Raw genomic sequence first — 12223 nt, forward strand, 5'->3', positions numbered from 1 at the left:
CAACCAATCATAGTACCAGTGAGGATCATCATTACTGGGTCTGTACCAACGGGCCTTCATAGTGATGGAAATCGCCACACTGGAGCTGGTGAACAAGTGACGCTTTTCGTGCAGGAACTTCACCACGTCCACCTGCATTTAAGGGTTGTGCCGTTAGTCCAAACTTCTGAAAGTATAGCAGTATGAGGGGCGCCACCGCATCCTGCAGGTTGTGCAATAAAGATGTACAAACAGAAAAATTCTCACTTTTGCATCAGAAAAGTTGGGAGCTCTAGGTTACTGTGAACGGTGACATGATGAAAGAGTGCTAAAGACAAACATCAAGGAATGAAGCATCAAAAGGGCACACCATTTTGCTTCTTTCGTGTTCATCTGTAGCTGTGTCTCACCGAGTGACATGTTACTACTGGACGGCATAGTAACATTAGAAAGCTACAGCGAATGCTCCTGTGTATCGTCGACGTCGTGTCAGTTCCATCGTTATCCTGCTGAATTCCTTCCTTTAGGGCTAAGATGCCAGCAAAAATCATCCCCTGCATCAGCAGTTTGCGATTTGCCCCCCTCAAGACGTTGAGAAACCGAGAGATACCGTCAATGTGGCGCACGGGCCTAGCTGATGTGTTTATAAACTTCAGCAAGGAACGACGACATGTAACCGACAGGTATGCAGTTGGAGACTTCAAAAAGTTACAGCAATGAAAGTATTTTCTCCGTTAAACTAATAGTTTAACAAAATTTGGTATAAGTAAGGGTGGTTATCCACACAACGTAACCCTTGCCATCAGGAAAATCGGAAGTAAGCGGAAAGAAGGCAGTAAAGCTTAGAAGTGAGAAAGACGAAGACGGATAAGGATAATACGAATAGGTGTCTCCCGTTTTCCCCCTGACAGGTGAATGCGGAGGTGTTCCAACGTAAGGAACGGGCAAACGGGTGTGCTGCCTCCGTGAGCGGGCTATAAAGGGACTTTCTACCGTCCTTCATCGCTTTTCTGTTTTGTATCGCAATAGCAAGCGTACCGTCTGAAGTGTCCAACCTGGCAGCGGTTTCTCCAAAAAGCGAGTAGAAATTTTTAAAGCAGAATTTTTCTATTTGCATTTGGTCTTCTTCCATTGGTAGGGGGACGCCCACAACACTGGTTGGTGGACGCCATGACGATTGTAGTGCCTGTGAAAGTCGAAAACCGGAACCACGTGCAGTTTTTGCAGGCTTCATTAGGTTTCGTTTATTAATAAAACAAATACCGTAGTGGTCGTACAAAGCACGAAAACTGTCAAATGAATTAATATTACCACAGTCTCTCCAGCTTTGTTTACTCAGCCTGAAAAACCACCGCAGTCGAGCGGAAAACTTGGTTTGTTCCATCAACAATGGTACGCCGGCGTTGTGAAACGAACTGTAGTGGTTCCACTCGTGCCAAACGTGCAAACGAACTTGAGACGTGCTTCACAGAAGTACAGAAGGTCCCTGCTGTTTTTCAGTTATGTTTAGGTGTTCTGTGTTGCATATGCGACATGACAGCTAACACGGACGCCTTTGTGAAGCGTAACCTGAAGGCAAAATCTTCTTCAATGCAGAACCTCGGTGAATACTAGTAGGCAATTTGCGCATGAGGACTCACGGGCATGGTTCGAAAGTTCCCTTAAGTCAGCCGCACTGCTCTTCGCCCAAGACGTCTTTTTCTCTTTTTCTAATGAGCGCCGCCGGACTCTATGCTAGCGTGGCTCGCGTTTCTCCACCGTAGGCAGGCAGGCGAATGCGTCGCCGGCAGCGCCACCGAGCGCTTCTTTGAACGCGTGAGAAAGAAAAGCAATCATTACTCTTTGAAGCAAAGGAAAGCTGCGAAAAGTGCCTAAAATACAATTCTAAGTTGTACATATTTGTTTTCAACAAAATAAGTCTACCTGCGAGGGTTTTTTGCTCCTGCCACTAGACTGAACCACACTGCTGTTTGGTGACACTTGAGGTCATACTTTCACGACTTTCAGAGCCAAATATAAAAATATAATAATTTTTTTATTGGACAAAAGCATGCTCGTTATCGCCGATGTGGAAAACAATCTTCTCATTTTCCCCACAATAAAAAAAAATTTATGAGTGGTAGACAGTCCCTTTAAAGGTCGTGTTTGGATCTCGGTTTAGCAGGGGCGAGAAGTATACATGTGCTAGAGACCAGAGATCAGACTACCTTACTTGCAAGTAAGAACCGGTTCGCGCGTTACGGCAAAGGCATCTCATTATCGGCTCATTACCTCGCTCCAGAGTGAGAGCGATGGAATCCGAGGCAAGAATACCTCGCTGTTGTGGCTTCACGAGCCAAAACCACAATATGACTGTTTATGTATAACGAACTTAAAGGGGCCACGACGCGGTCACTCAAAGATTTGTGGTTTTGAGCGAAAACTAGAGGTAGAGAGTCTATTATGCCTATACAGATTTCAAAAGTGGGCTGTAAAAGAATATTTCAGTGCAAAACAAGCCCTAGAAGTTGCCGGCTGTAAACCTCGCCCACCGCCGGCGACCGCCATTTTAACATGGCGCGTGTGACGTCATGTGCAGCACGGAACAGAGCCGTCGTCTTCTACCAGTTTCAGCCGCTGCAAATCGTTCAATTTCACTGCCAAGCTGTAGAAAGCTAAAATATCTCGATATCACGTGCAGCTGCCCACGGAACAATATCGTTCGCCGCAATGCAGACGTTTGCACAGCTAGCTGCTTGTTACGCCACGGCTCGCGAGTGCACCAGTGTTGCCTGACTCTCGGGCCGCTCGAGTGTTTATAAAAATATTCGATTATAAACTGATTGCTCGACGAAGTGCGCTAAAACTTCGCCAGCTTATTTGAGAATGCACAAGGATTAATCCACATAACACCGACTATGATCGAAAATTGGGTGTCATGGCCCCTTTAACAGTGGCACGACCCGTCCATCAATACAAGGAGTGGGGGGATTTCTTCTAAGTTGTTAAGATAGCGCATTTCTGTAGTGGTGATGGCTATGGGCTCTTTTTTTCTTAGTAGAGAGAGAGAGAGAGGGGGGAAGAGAAGCTGCAGACGGTCGTTACAAAGGGCTGCCCCCTTTGAAAGGTGGAGGTATAGGTTTGGAAGGAGGAAGACTTAATGTTGAAGATAGGCTGGTTTCACGCAGTCGCGAAAAAGTGCCTCTTTTTTGCCGGGAAAGTGAATGTTTAACGTTTTCTCGAAAAGCGAAATGACTCGAAAGGGGCCCTTCGTAGGAAGGAGTCAGTGGTGGTTCGATGAAGTTGCATCGCAAAAAGTCGCGGCAAAATAAGCGTGTCGCGCAGCATCATAATTTATTGACCCTTGAAGGCCCTTAAATGCCCTTGTGGGGTACTATACAATGAAGGAGCATACATATGAAAAAGGAACTTTGAAACAGTCATGAATTAAGTAAAAACCATAACAATGACATTTAGAAGGGTACAGAAGGCAGAACGCAACAACAGTCAAACACCCGAGTAATGCACTGATAAACAATGCACTCACTTAAAAAAAAAAACAGAATAAAAAATGCGATAGAGCAAAAATTAGGGGTGTGCGAATATTCGAAAGTTTCGAATATTCGTCGAATATTACATTCGAAATATTCGTATCCAATTCGAAAATCGTGTATTCGAAAAGTTTCGAATATTCGATAACTTCGAAATTCGAAAAATTAGAATATGCGTTTCGATTATCACGCACAAAATAACTCGTCTTCTACATTTCTGCTGCGTTCGTATAGCTAGAAACGTTGCCGAGAGGAGCGATAAACATCGTAAGCACACGGAGGCACGATATCTGCCTGCGACGAGCACCCCAGTACGTATAATTTATTGCTGGTGCATCTCCGACGTGCAGCGCTGTTGGCGATCATGTAACCGTACATTTTCAATATTATGCGGCCGTAACGTGCCGCACTACCACTCGTTCACTATGCGGGACCACTTCTGAAGAAAGACAGTGACCCACGTGACTGGCGGCGGACTGTAGGCACCTCCAGATACCCCAGTCTGGCAAAGCTTTGTCCCATGTACCTCCCTATACCAGCCACTTCTGTTCCAAGCGAGCGTGACTTTGCAGGGGCAGGGGAAGGGGTTGTCTCGGTTACAAGGGAGCGCCTGCTGCCTGATCATGTGGAGCAACTCATATTTCTTCATGATAACATCTAGTCATTACTGTCATTGCGCCGTGATATTTGCTTGTGTTGTGATGTGCATTGTGCTAGCCTGGACATTGTGTTCTGGAGGAAGCAGTGTATGTTGTGTTGCCGGTCAGGCTGTTAATGTTATTTTTTCAAATAGCTACATGTTAAATAAAATATTGTTACTGTGGAGGCATGTTTTGTTTGATATTCGATATTCGATTCGATATTCGAAGGTGGATATTCGTATTCGATTCGTATTCGAAAAATTTGATATTCGCACACCCCTAGCAAAAATAGGTCAGCCTACTTGAAGCATCAGAAGTAAGAAAGTTCGAAGTATATTTCGAAACTACATAGAGTCTCGCTCGATTACTATCTGGTCAGCTAAACTATTTCGTTACTCAAAAGTTACCGGCAAGAAAGAGTTAACTAGTGAAAGATTTAGCAGAGCCGCGATGACGTTGAGTACTACGGGTGTTTGGGAGACGGCTTGAAGTACAATGTGGTGCTTGACTTTGTCCATTGTCGGAAAACTGAACAAAGGCAGGTCACGGGGGACACGTGGGGATGTTCGACGAAGCTGTTCGACGAAGCTGTTCGAGCCAGGAATATAGCCGCTCTACGTGCTGCGAGGGCAACGGCGAAGTGTCTTGCCGGGTGCCGTAAAACACGCCAGCGATGAGACAATTTCGGCTGCGTTATGAAGGTCATCCTTCATTGTTGTGCGCAGCCCCAGTAGTTAATAGAGACAGCTCTTCCACCCAGTGCTGTCTACCGAGGTGGCGGTCCATGAACCCTTTAGTTATGGATGGCGGGGCTTGGCTATGCCGTTGCTTTCTGGGCGGTATGCCGTGGTATTATGAAGGCGCGTGCGAAGCAGTCGCGTCAGGGCTGAAAAAAAAGCGGTCTTTGGAACTTCCGGCATCGGTCCGCAGTTATGTGAAGGAGGTAGCATAGCGTGACACCCAAGCAGTAATAAATGCTTTCGCCAGGGTTTCAGCAATGATGTCTTCCAAAGGGGTTGCTCCAGGTTAGCTTGAGTAGCAGTGGACACACGTGAGGAGGTACTTGAAACCTTAGTAGGGAGGAAGAGGTCCAACAAAGTTGAATGCACGCAGTCGAAACTACTCTGGAGGGGTCGGAACTGCTAGACTGCTGTTCTGGGTAACATTAATGATGCAATAGGCTTGACAGGTTCGTGCCCAGCTCAGAACATCTTTGTTAATATCTGGCCAAAGGAAGCGGTCCACGAAAAGCCTCTCTGTCGCTCTGATTCCTGGGTGTCTTAGCTCAAGCCACGTATAGAATATCGGCCGCCGAAACTAATGGGGCACGAGAGTGTGGATAGTTGGGCTTGTCGGTTGGGATAGGTACGCTTGTAAAAGTGCTGACATGGGGTGCGAACGGGCTAGGACCTACCTGCGATGTGTCGAACGTGACCAGTTTTACTGTGTAGGGAAGTGGCACTTCGGCAAACTGTGGCGGCGAGCCATTTTCCAGCAATTGGCGTATCTACGGGTCGTTTTCCTGGGCGCAAGCTAGGGCTTGGAAATCCAAAAGACCAGTAGGCATATCGCTAATCCGTGACAGTGCACCAGCTGTCGGAATTTAGGTCACGGAGGTATGGAGGATGTTCGTGGAAACGACAGAAATAAAGCAAGCATGCCCAAGCTCACGTTCTGAGTGCGAAGAAGTGGTGTTCTTGAAGACGAAGTTTAACGGCTTATGTTCGGTCAAAATGCAAAATGTAAATGTTGCAAAAATCTAAATGTTGCAGCCTTACATAAAGAAGAGGATGTGCGTAATAGACGACCATGATCTCTCTCTCGAAGACACTGTAGCGAGCCTCTGTAGATTTACGGTGCCCTGAAATGAATGCCAGCGGTCTCCAATCCGTGCCATCATGCTGCTGCATTACAGTCCTAAGTGCCGCGGTCGACAATAAGGCGAGTTGGCGGGTTAGGCAGTGAACAAATCAGTAGAGATGCTGCCGCGAGCTGCGTTTTAGCTTCCTGGAAAAAGTTCTCATGCTCCAAGAAATGCAGGCGGTTTGCTCTAGTCGTGATGAGACAGGTCGGTAAGCGGACGAAGAACTTGCGTACGTGGTGGCATGAGACGCCATTGAGAATATACGAGCACCAAAAGCTTTCACAACTTTCTGAGAGCTGTGAGAGGGTAAGCCTTAGATTGCTCGCTCCTGTGATTTCAATGGCGTTAGGCCTTGGGGTGAAAATCGATGGCCGAGAAAATACGGCACTTGAACTTTGAAAATCATTACTGGCGCTTTGTGACGAGGCCCCTGTGAGTTGCTCAAAGAGATGGCGAAGGTGCTCATTGTGCTCTTTGTCTATGCTCTTCTTTCCAAGGGGATCTCGTGAGGCTAGACGAAAATGCACAAGACTCTGCTATATGAGCCCTTGAAATTTTCACGTTGCATTCTCCAAGCTGCAGAAGGCATGCGGACAATCTCGGTGACAAATGGTGTAGTAATTTCTGTCTTAGGAATGTCAGTGGTTCGACAGGAATTTTGTGGTAGGATGTTATAAAATTGATCTTGCTGCCTATATTGGTTCCTTCGAGACGAGCATGGAAGTCATGTATGTGGGGAGGGGGACATTGGTCCTAAGTAGTGATGGCATTCAAAGCTCGGTAATGACTTCAAGGCCTTGATTCGCATTGGCGGTCATAAGTGCGCATGAGCAGTTGCAAGCAATTTCTATGCGTAAACGTTAGTTTTTACAACATAAATTTCAGCTGATAGTAAGCGCTCGTTCTGTGTTTTTTCCCTTTGTTTTGTCCACGATGTGGGGTTGCACACGCAACCCACTGTCTTCAACGCGGCGGCACCTCGGCTTCGCGCTACGTTTGTACGCTCAGTGGCGAGGGGGGTTGCATGGGAGAGGGCACTGTGCCGCTCCCGCAGCCTTCTCGCCCTGTTCCCTGGCCGAAGTCGAGATGCCCCGTTTTCCCTCCTTGCCCTTTTCTGGAGAGACTCCTCTCCAGACCCCGAGGAACGCGCGCCGCTTCCTTGGGGGCCCCCGTGTCTTCGGTTTTGGGCGGTGTGATTGACCACATCGGACCCAAGCTGTGAGCACCACCGCCGCCATCAACCCCTGCAGCGCTCCGGCCATGGAGTGCGAACCACCGGCCCGGACCGGAGTGCAAAAGCAGCCACGCGAGGTGAGATGAGCCTTTATCATTCCCTCAACGTGTGCTTGCTAGTTTGTTATTGTTTCCCCCAGTAGTGCGGAACACTCCGCCTCTGAGGTGTTAACTTGATGTGCTTGCTACTTATTGTTGCAATTGGCATCTGGGGTGAATAAACACCTTCAGTTGAAAGACTTGTCTCTGTCCCCACTGGCCTGAAACCCGCCGCGGTCGCAACTCAACGCGAACCGCGGGATAGGGGGGTCACAGCTCTGACTGTTAGGGCTGCCGCGTAGCACCTAGTAGCGAGTAACTACACTCCTCTAGTGCGCGGTGTGATCCAATTAAACGAGGGACAGGTTCGCACGCGCGGCTTGTTGTGTTCATGCTTTTGTGGCAAAAAGTAGAACCCCTATATTTGGCGCCCAACGTGCGGCCAGTGGTACGACAGAGCGAGTCAGTTTGTGTGAGTGACTGCCACTGCACGAACAACCATGGCAGCAGACAGGGCTGACTTACAGCCGTTGCTATTGCTGTCACGGATGCTGCCAATAAGCAACAGTTCGAAGGTGCGGTAACGGCTACTGCACCCTTCGATTCCTGCGGCGAACTTTAGCCAAAGGAAGTAGAAGTAGCACAGAGCAGGGGTATGAGCGGCTGGCTGGCGATGGGCACCCCTCCTGCAGCTATACGACTTACTGTTCGCCGCCGAGGGAGAACAAACAGCGTGTAGCGGACGCACTTATGCGTACGCTCGTTGTCTGTGAGAAGAGTAACATTTCTACTCAACTCACCTTGTCCGACGCCGAGCCTGAGAGCGACGTAACTGCTGCGACGCTCAATGTTATCAGGAGGGGTAACATTACTACTCATTCTGATAATTTGAAACTCAGCCTGAGAGCATATAGTAACTGCTACAATGCTCGACGGCGACGGTCCGAAACGAAGGGCGGACGACCCACCTTCGCAGGACGAGAACGCTAACCACTAGGACTGCGTCAGTTTAGTGGAAAGCTTGCTTAGCCGAAGGGAGTTGTCAGAGGCACAGCGGCAGGATCTCTTTTGTAAATACTTTTGTAAGTCTTTGATGGGCTCCGGGAGCCCGGCGGCGCGGCCGCGGCGCACATTGACGCAGCTGGTATTGCTGTTAGTGCGCGGCGCTCTGAAGCAGGTAGTAACGCTGTGAGCGCGTTTCCTCCTACCTTCGACTCCTGCCCGCTGAGAACTGACCACTCCTTGCTAAGATAAATCCACACGGAGAAGGATACACATGAGTCCTTCAAAGCGGTGATTTCCCGCACGTTGGCACGCATACTTGTGCATAAGCTCATTGAGATGTTCACGTGATTCGAATATCCAAAGCAGTTTTTAACGGACAATTCGTCCTGATTCTCTGTCGAAATCGTCGTGCACTCCTGCGCAGCCTTCGGCATTAAGCGCAGGAGAACGACTACGTAATGTGCCTAGGCAAATCTCATTGAACGTGGGAACCGCAACATCAAGCCCATGCTCGTTGAAATTGCGGGGACGCACAATTGCCCTCAGGGCTACTGTGAACACGCTCGACTGGCTTTACCCCCGCCACCCTCAATCTTTGAAGGGAGCTGCCAAGTACCGTAGAACATACTCTACAGGAATGCAGCATGGCACTGGTTGCTTCGTCAGCACGCGCTGATTATGCAGCTGGGCTGCGTGCGAAGGTGACGAAGGCTTTGGGCAAAGCACGACGGAACCTGAGCACTGCTCGTGGGGAGCAGAAAGCGCAGTATGACCGCTCTCATCGGGACGTTCAGTACAAAGTGGGCGACCTGGTGTTGAAGCGCAATCATGTCCTAAGCGATGCCAGTAAGAAATTCTCAGCTTCTCTGGCAGCGCAGTGGATAGGGCCGTACCGGGTAGGAGAGAATGTCTCTTCTCTCGTGTGCAAGCTGACGGACTTAACGCTAAGACCGATCGGCTGACCGGTGCATCCCGAGGGAAACGCTCCCCCGCGCCCGCGGGCAGTGGCATTCGAAGGCACGGCTCGACGTGCGAGCTCAGTGCGACGCTACAACTTACGATCTCGGCAGAACTATAACTCTGTCCGGTTCGTAGGGGCTTTATTGTGCGCGGTATCGGATGGGACGCTCCTCTGATATCTAGCATGCAGCCTTCGAGAGCGAGCACGCGCTTGCTTTTTCGGAGAGTAAGAGAGGGGCTAACTTATTCTTCGAGTCGCAGATCACCCATCGGCAGCATTTTAACAACAGCCAAGCCGAAACGACCATTTTCGCCAGCAGATGCCCATAGCCTGGCACTTCATCAAGCTGTCAACGCAAGCGTCCTACAGCTGTAGCCAGAGTCAAGGCGAAATAAAAAAAAACAGCAAAACAGCTTCCGGTCCCGAATGGCCTCAGTGAAGAATTCGCGGAACCACTGCACAGCCCGGCGAAGAGTTGTAGACCCGGCGATCGAACTACGGAGTGCACCCGCGGTACGAGCGTGGTATCCCGCTGCGCAGAACGGGGGTTGCAGCCGGCCAGCCGCAAGCGTCGGGGGACTTTCGTGTTTCACACGCGAGCGACTGAGCGGCGGGGCCCGCGGCGATTGAGCGGCGACAGGACGCTCGCACGCGGCTTCGTTTCACATGCACCGCTTTTGCGCGGCGCGCGCCTCTGCGATGCGCAGTGATGGTTGTGGAAAGCGCCCGTTACCCGCGGGTTTCCTTTCTCCGAGTTCGCTTCTTTTGGTGCACTTGGGTTGCGAGTTTCACCAGCCTTCTACTTCGGTGCTCGATTTTCACGCGCCTAAACCTTGAATGACGAAAATGTGCATTGTATCAGAGTGCAATTAAACAACTTCAGTAGTCACGTTTATTTCTGTTACAGCTTTCTTTTTTTACCACGCAAGTCTTCTCGCACGCTCATACACTTGGCCATGGAAAAGCAAAAAAAAAGAATTGGTTTTTGTGGTTTTAAGCTTTCAGAGTGCTTTCGGTGGCTTTTGCTCTCGAATGCCGCAAGGCGTTGGTGCGCCGTCTGGGCCGGCAACCATTGCAAACCCACAATGTCGTCGTCTGGGGGGCTCGCATTTGTCGTCTTCGGGGTACGTGACCATTGAAAAAAAGAAAAAGAAAACAGTAAACTATTCGAACGTGCTGGGTCAGAGTAGCAAAAAAAAAAAAAGACTGAAACATGCGACCAACAAGTGCGCAGTGCCGTAGGGTCCCCCTGTACGGACCTGTGTTGGTGCCACGATTCTATAAAGACACAAAAGAACAAAATGACACGTGCAAACGATTTCTCTGCTTTGATGGAAGCGCAGTAGAGAACAACAAAACGAAAAGAAGGCGTTTCTACACTGCCAGCTCGTTACAGCGAATGTCGTCTGCTAGGAAACCGAGTTCCTCCTGGCGCACGCGCCCGCTCCTCGACTCCGCCCCTGCAATCACGTGCTCCCCACGTCACTGCTCTCCCATTGGGTGACCTTGGGCAGCCGCTCTGCCGCTAGCGGATTTTTCCAACTCCGGCGATCTCGATCGCGCGTCCACTGGTCGCTCTAAAAAACCTGTTTTTGGGCTTCCGCGACGGCAGCCGCTCCGCTCTTGGAGCAAAATCGCTGCATGTGAAACAGGAGAGGACGAGGCCGCAGGAGCGGGGCCGACCCCTGCTGAGCAACAAGTGGCGAGCCGTTGAGGATGGGTCGGCGCCTTCTTTGCTGCTTTGCGTGCCGATAGTCCCATAACAGCGGAGGCGCGCGACACGGAGAAATCTTCAAGAAGAAAAGAAAGAACCATTTCCACCACAAGCGAACATCTAACATCGGGACGGCCACCAGAATCGAGCCCAAAGCCGGGTGCCCCCCCTTTCAAAAGCACGGGCCCGCGAAGTCCGAGCCAGCGATCGACGCCAGAGGCAAGCAAAAGCGTGCACGGTCCGAGCTGCCTGGTTTCCTGCCGCGCCCCCATCAGCTGTCATGTCTCCCCAGTGCCATCACTCAGCGATAACGGTGCTGTGAGCTGCGTCTCCGTGCGGCTCCCTCATCGACACGGACGTCGCCGTGTTTCTGGCGGAGTCGCTAGCCCCCCTCTTAGAAAGCCCCTGGTGATGGCGGTCCTCTTTTTTGGCTGAAGGGTTCAATTAAGGAGGGGGGGATGTGGGGTTGCACACGCAACCCACTGTCTTCAACGCGGCGGCACCTCGGCTTCGCGCTACGTTTGTACGCGCAGTGGCGAGGGGGGTTGCGTGGGAGAGGGCACTGTGCCGCTCCCGCAGCCTTCTCGCCCTGTTCCCTGGCCGAAGTCGAGATGCCCCGTTTTCCCTCCTTGCCCTTTTCTGGAGAGACTCCTCTCCAGACCCCGAGGAACGCGCGCCGCTTCCTTGGGGGCCCCAGTGTCTTCGGTCTTGGGAGATGTGACTGACCACATTGGACCCAAGCCGTGAGCACCACCGCCGCCATCAACCCCTGCAGCGCTCCGGCCATGGAGTGCGAACCACCGCCCCGGACCGGAGTGCAAAAGCAGCCACGCGAGGTGAGATGAGCCTTTATCATTCCTTCGACGTGTGCTTGCTATTTTGTTATTGTTTCCCCCAGTAGTGCGGAACACTCCGCCTCTGAGGTGTTAACTTGATGTGCTTGCTACTTATTGTTGCAATTGGCATCTGGGGTGAATAAACACCTTCAGTTGAAAGACTTGTCTCTGTCCCCACTGGCCTGAAACCCGCCGCGGTCGCAACTCAACGCGAACCGCGGGATAGGGGTCACAGCTCTGACTGTTAGGGCTGCCGCGTAGCACCTAGTAGCGAGTAACTACACTCCTCTAGTGCGCGGTGTGATCCAATTAAACGAGGGACAGGTTCGCACGCGCGGCTTGTTGTGTTCATGCTTTTGTGGCAAAAAGCAGAACCCCTATAACGTTTAAAATTCCGTGCTGTTCTTGACAAGGTGACTGA

The sequence above is a fragment of the Rhipicephalus sanguineus genome, chromosome 3, assembly GCF_013339695.2.
Source record: "Rhipicephalus sanguineus isolate Rsan-2018 chromosome 3, BIME_Rsan_1.4, whole genome shotgun sequence".
In the NCBI taxonomy this organism is placed as follows: domain Eukaryota; kingdom Metazoa; phylum Arthropoda; class Arachnida; order Ixodida; family Ixodidae; genus Rhipicephalus; species Rhipicephalus sanguineus.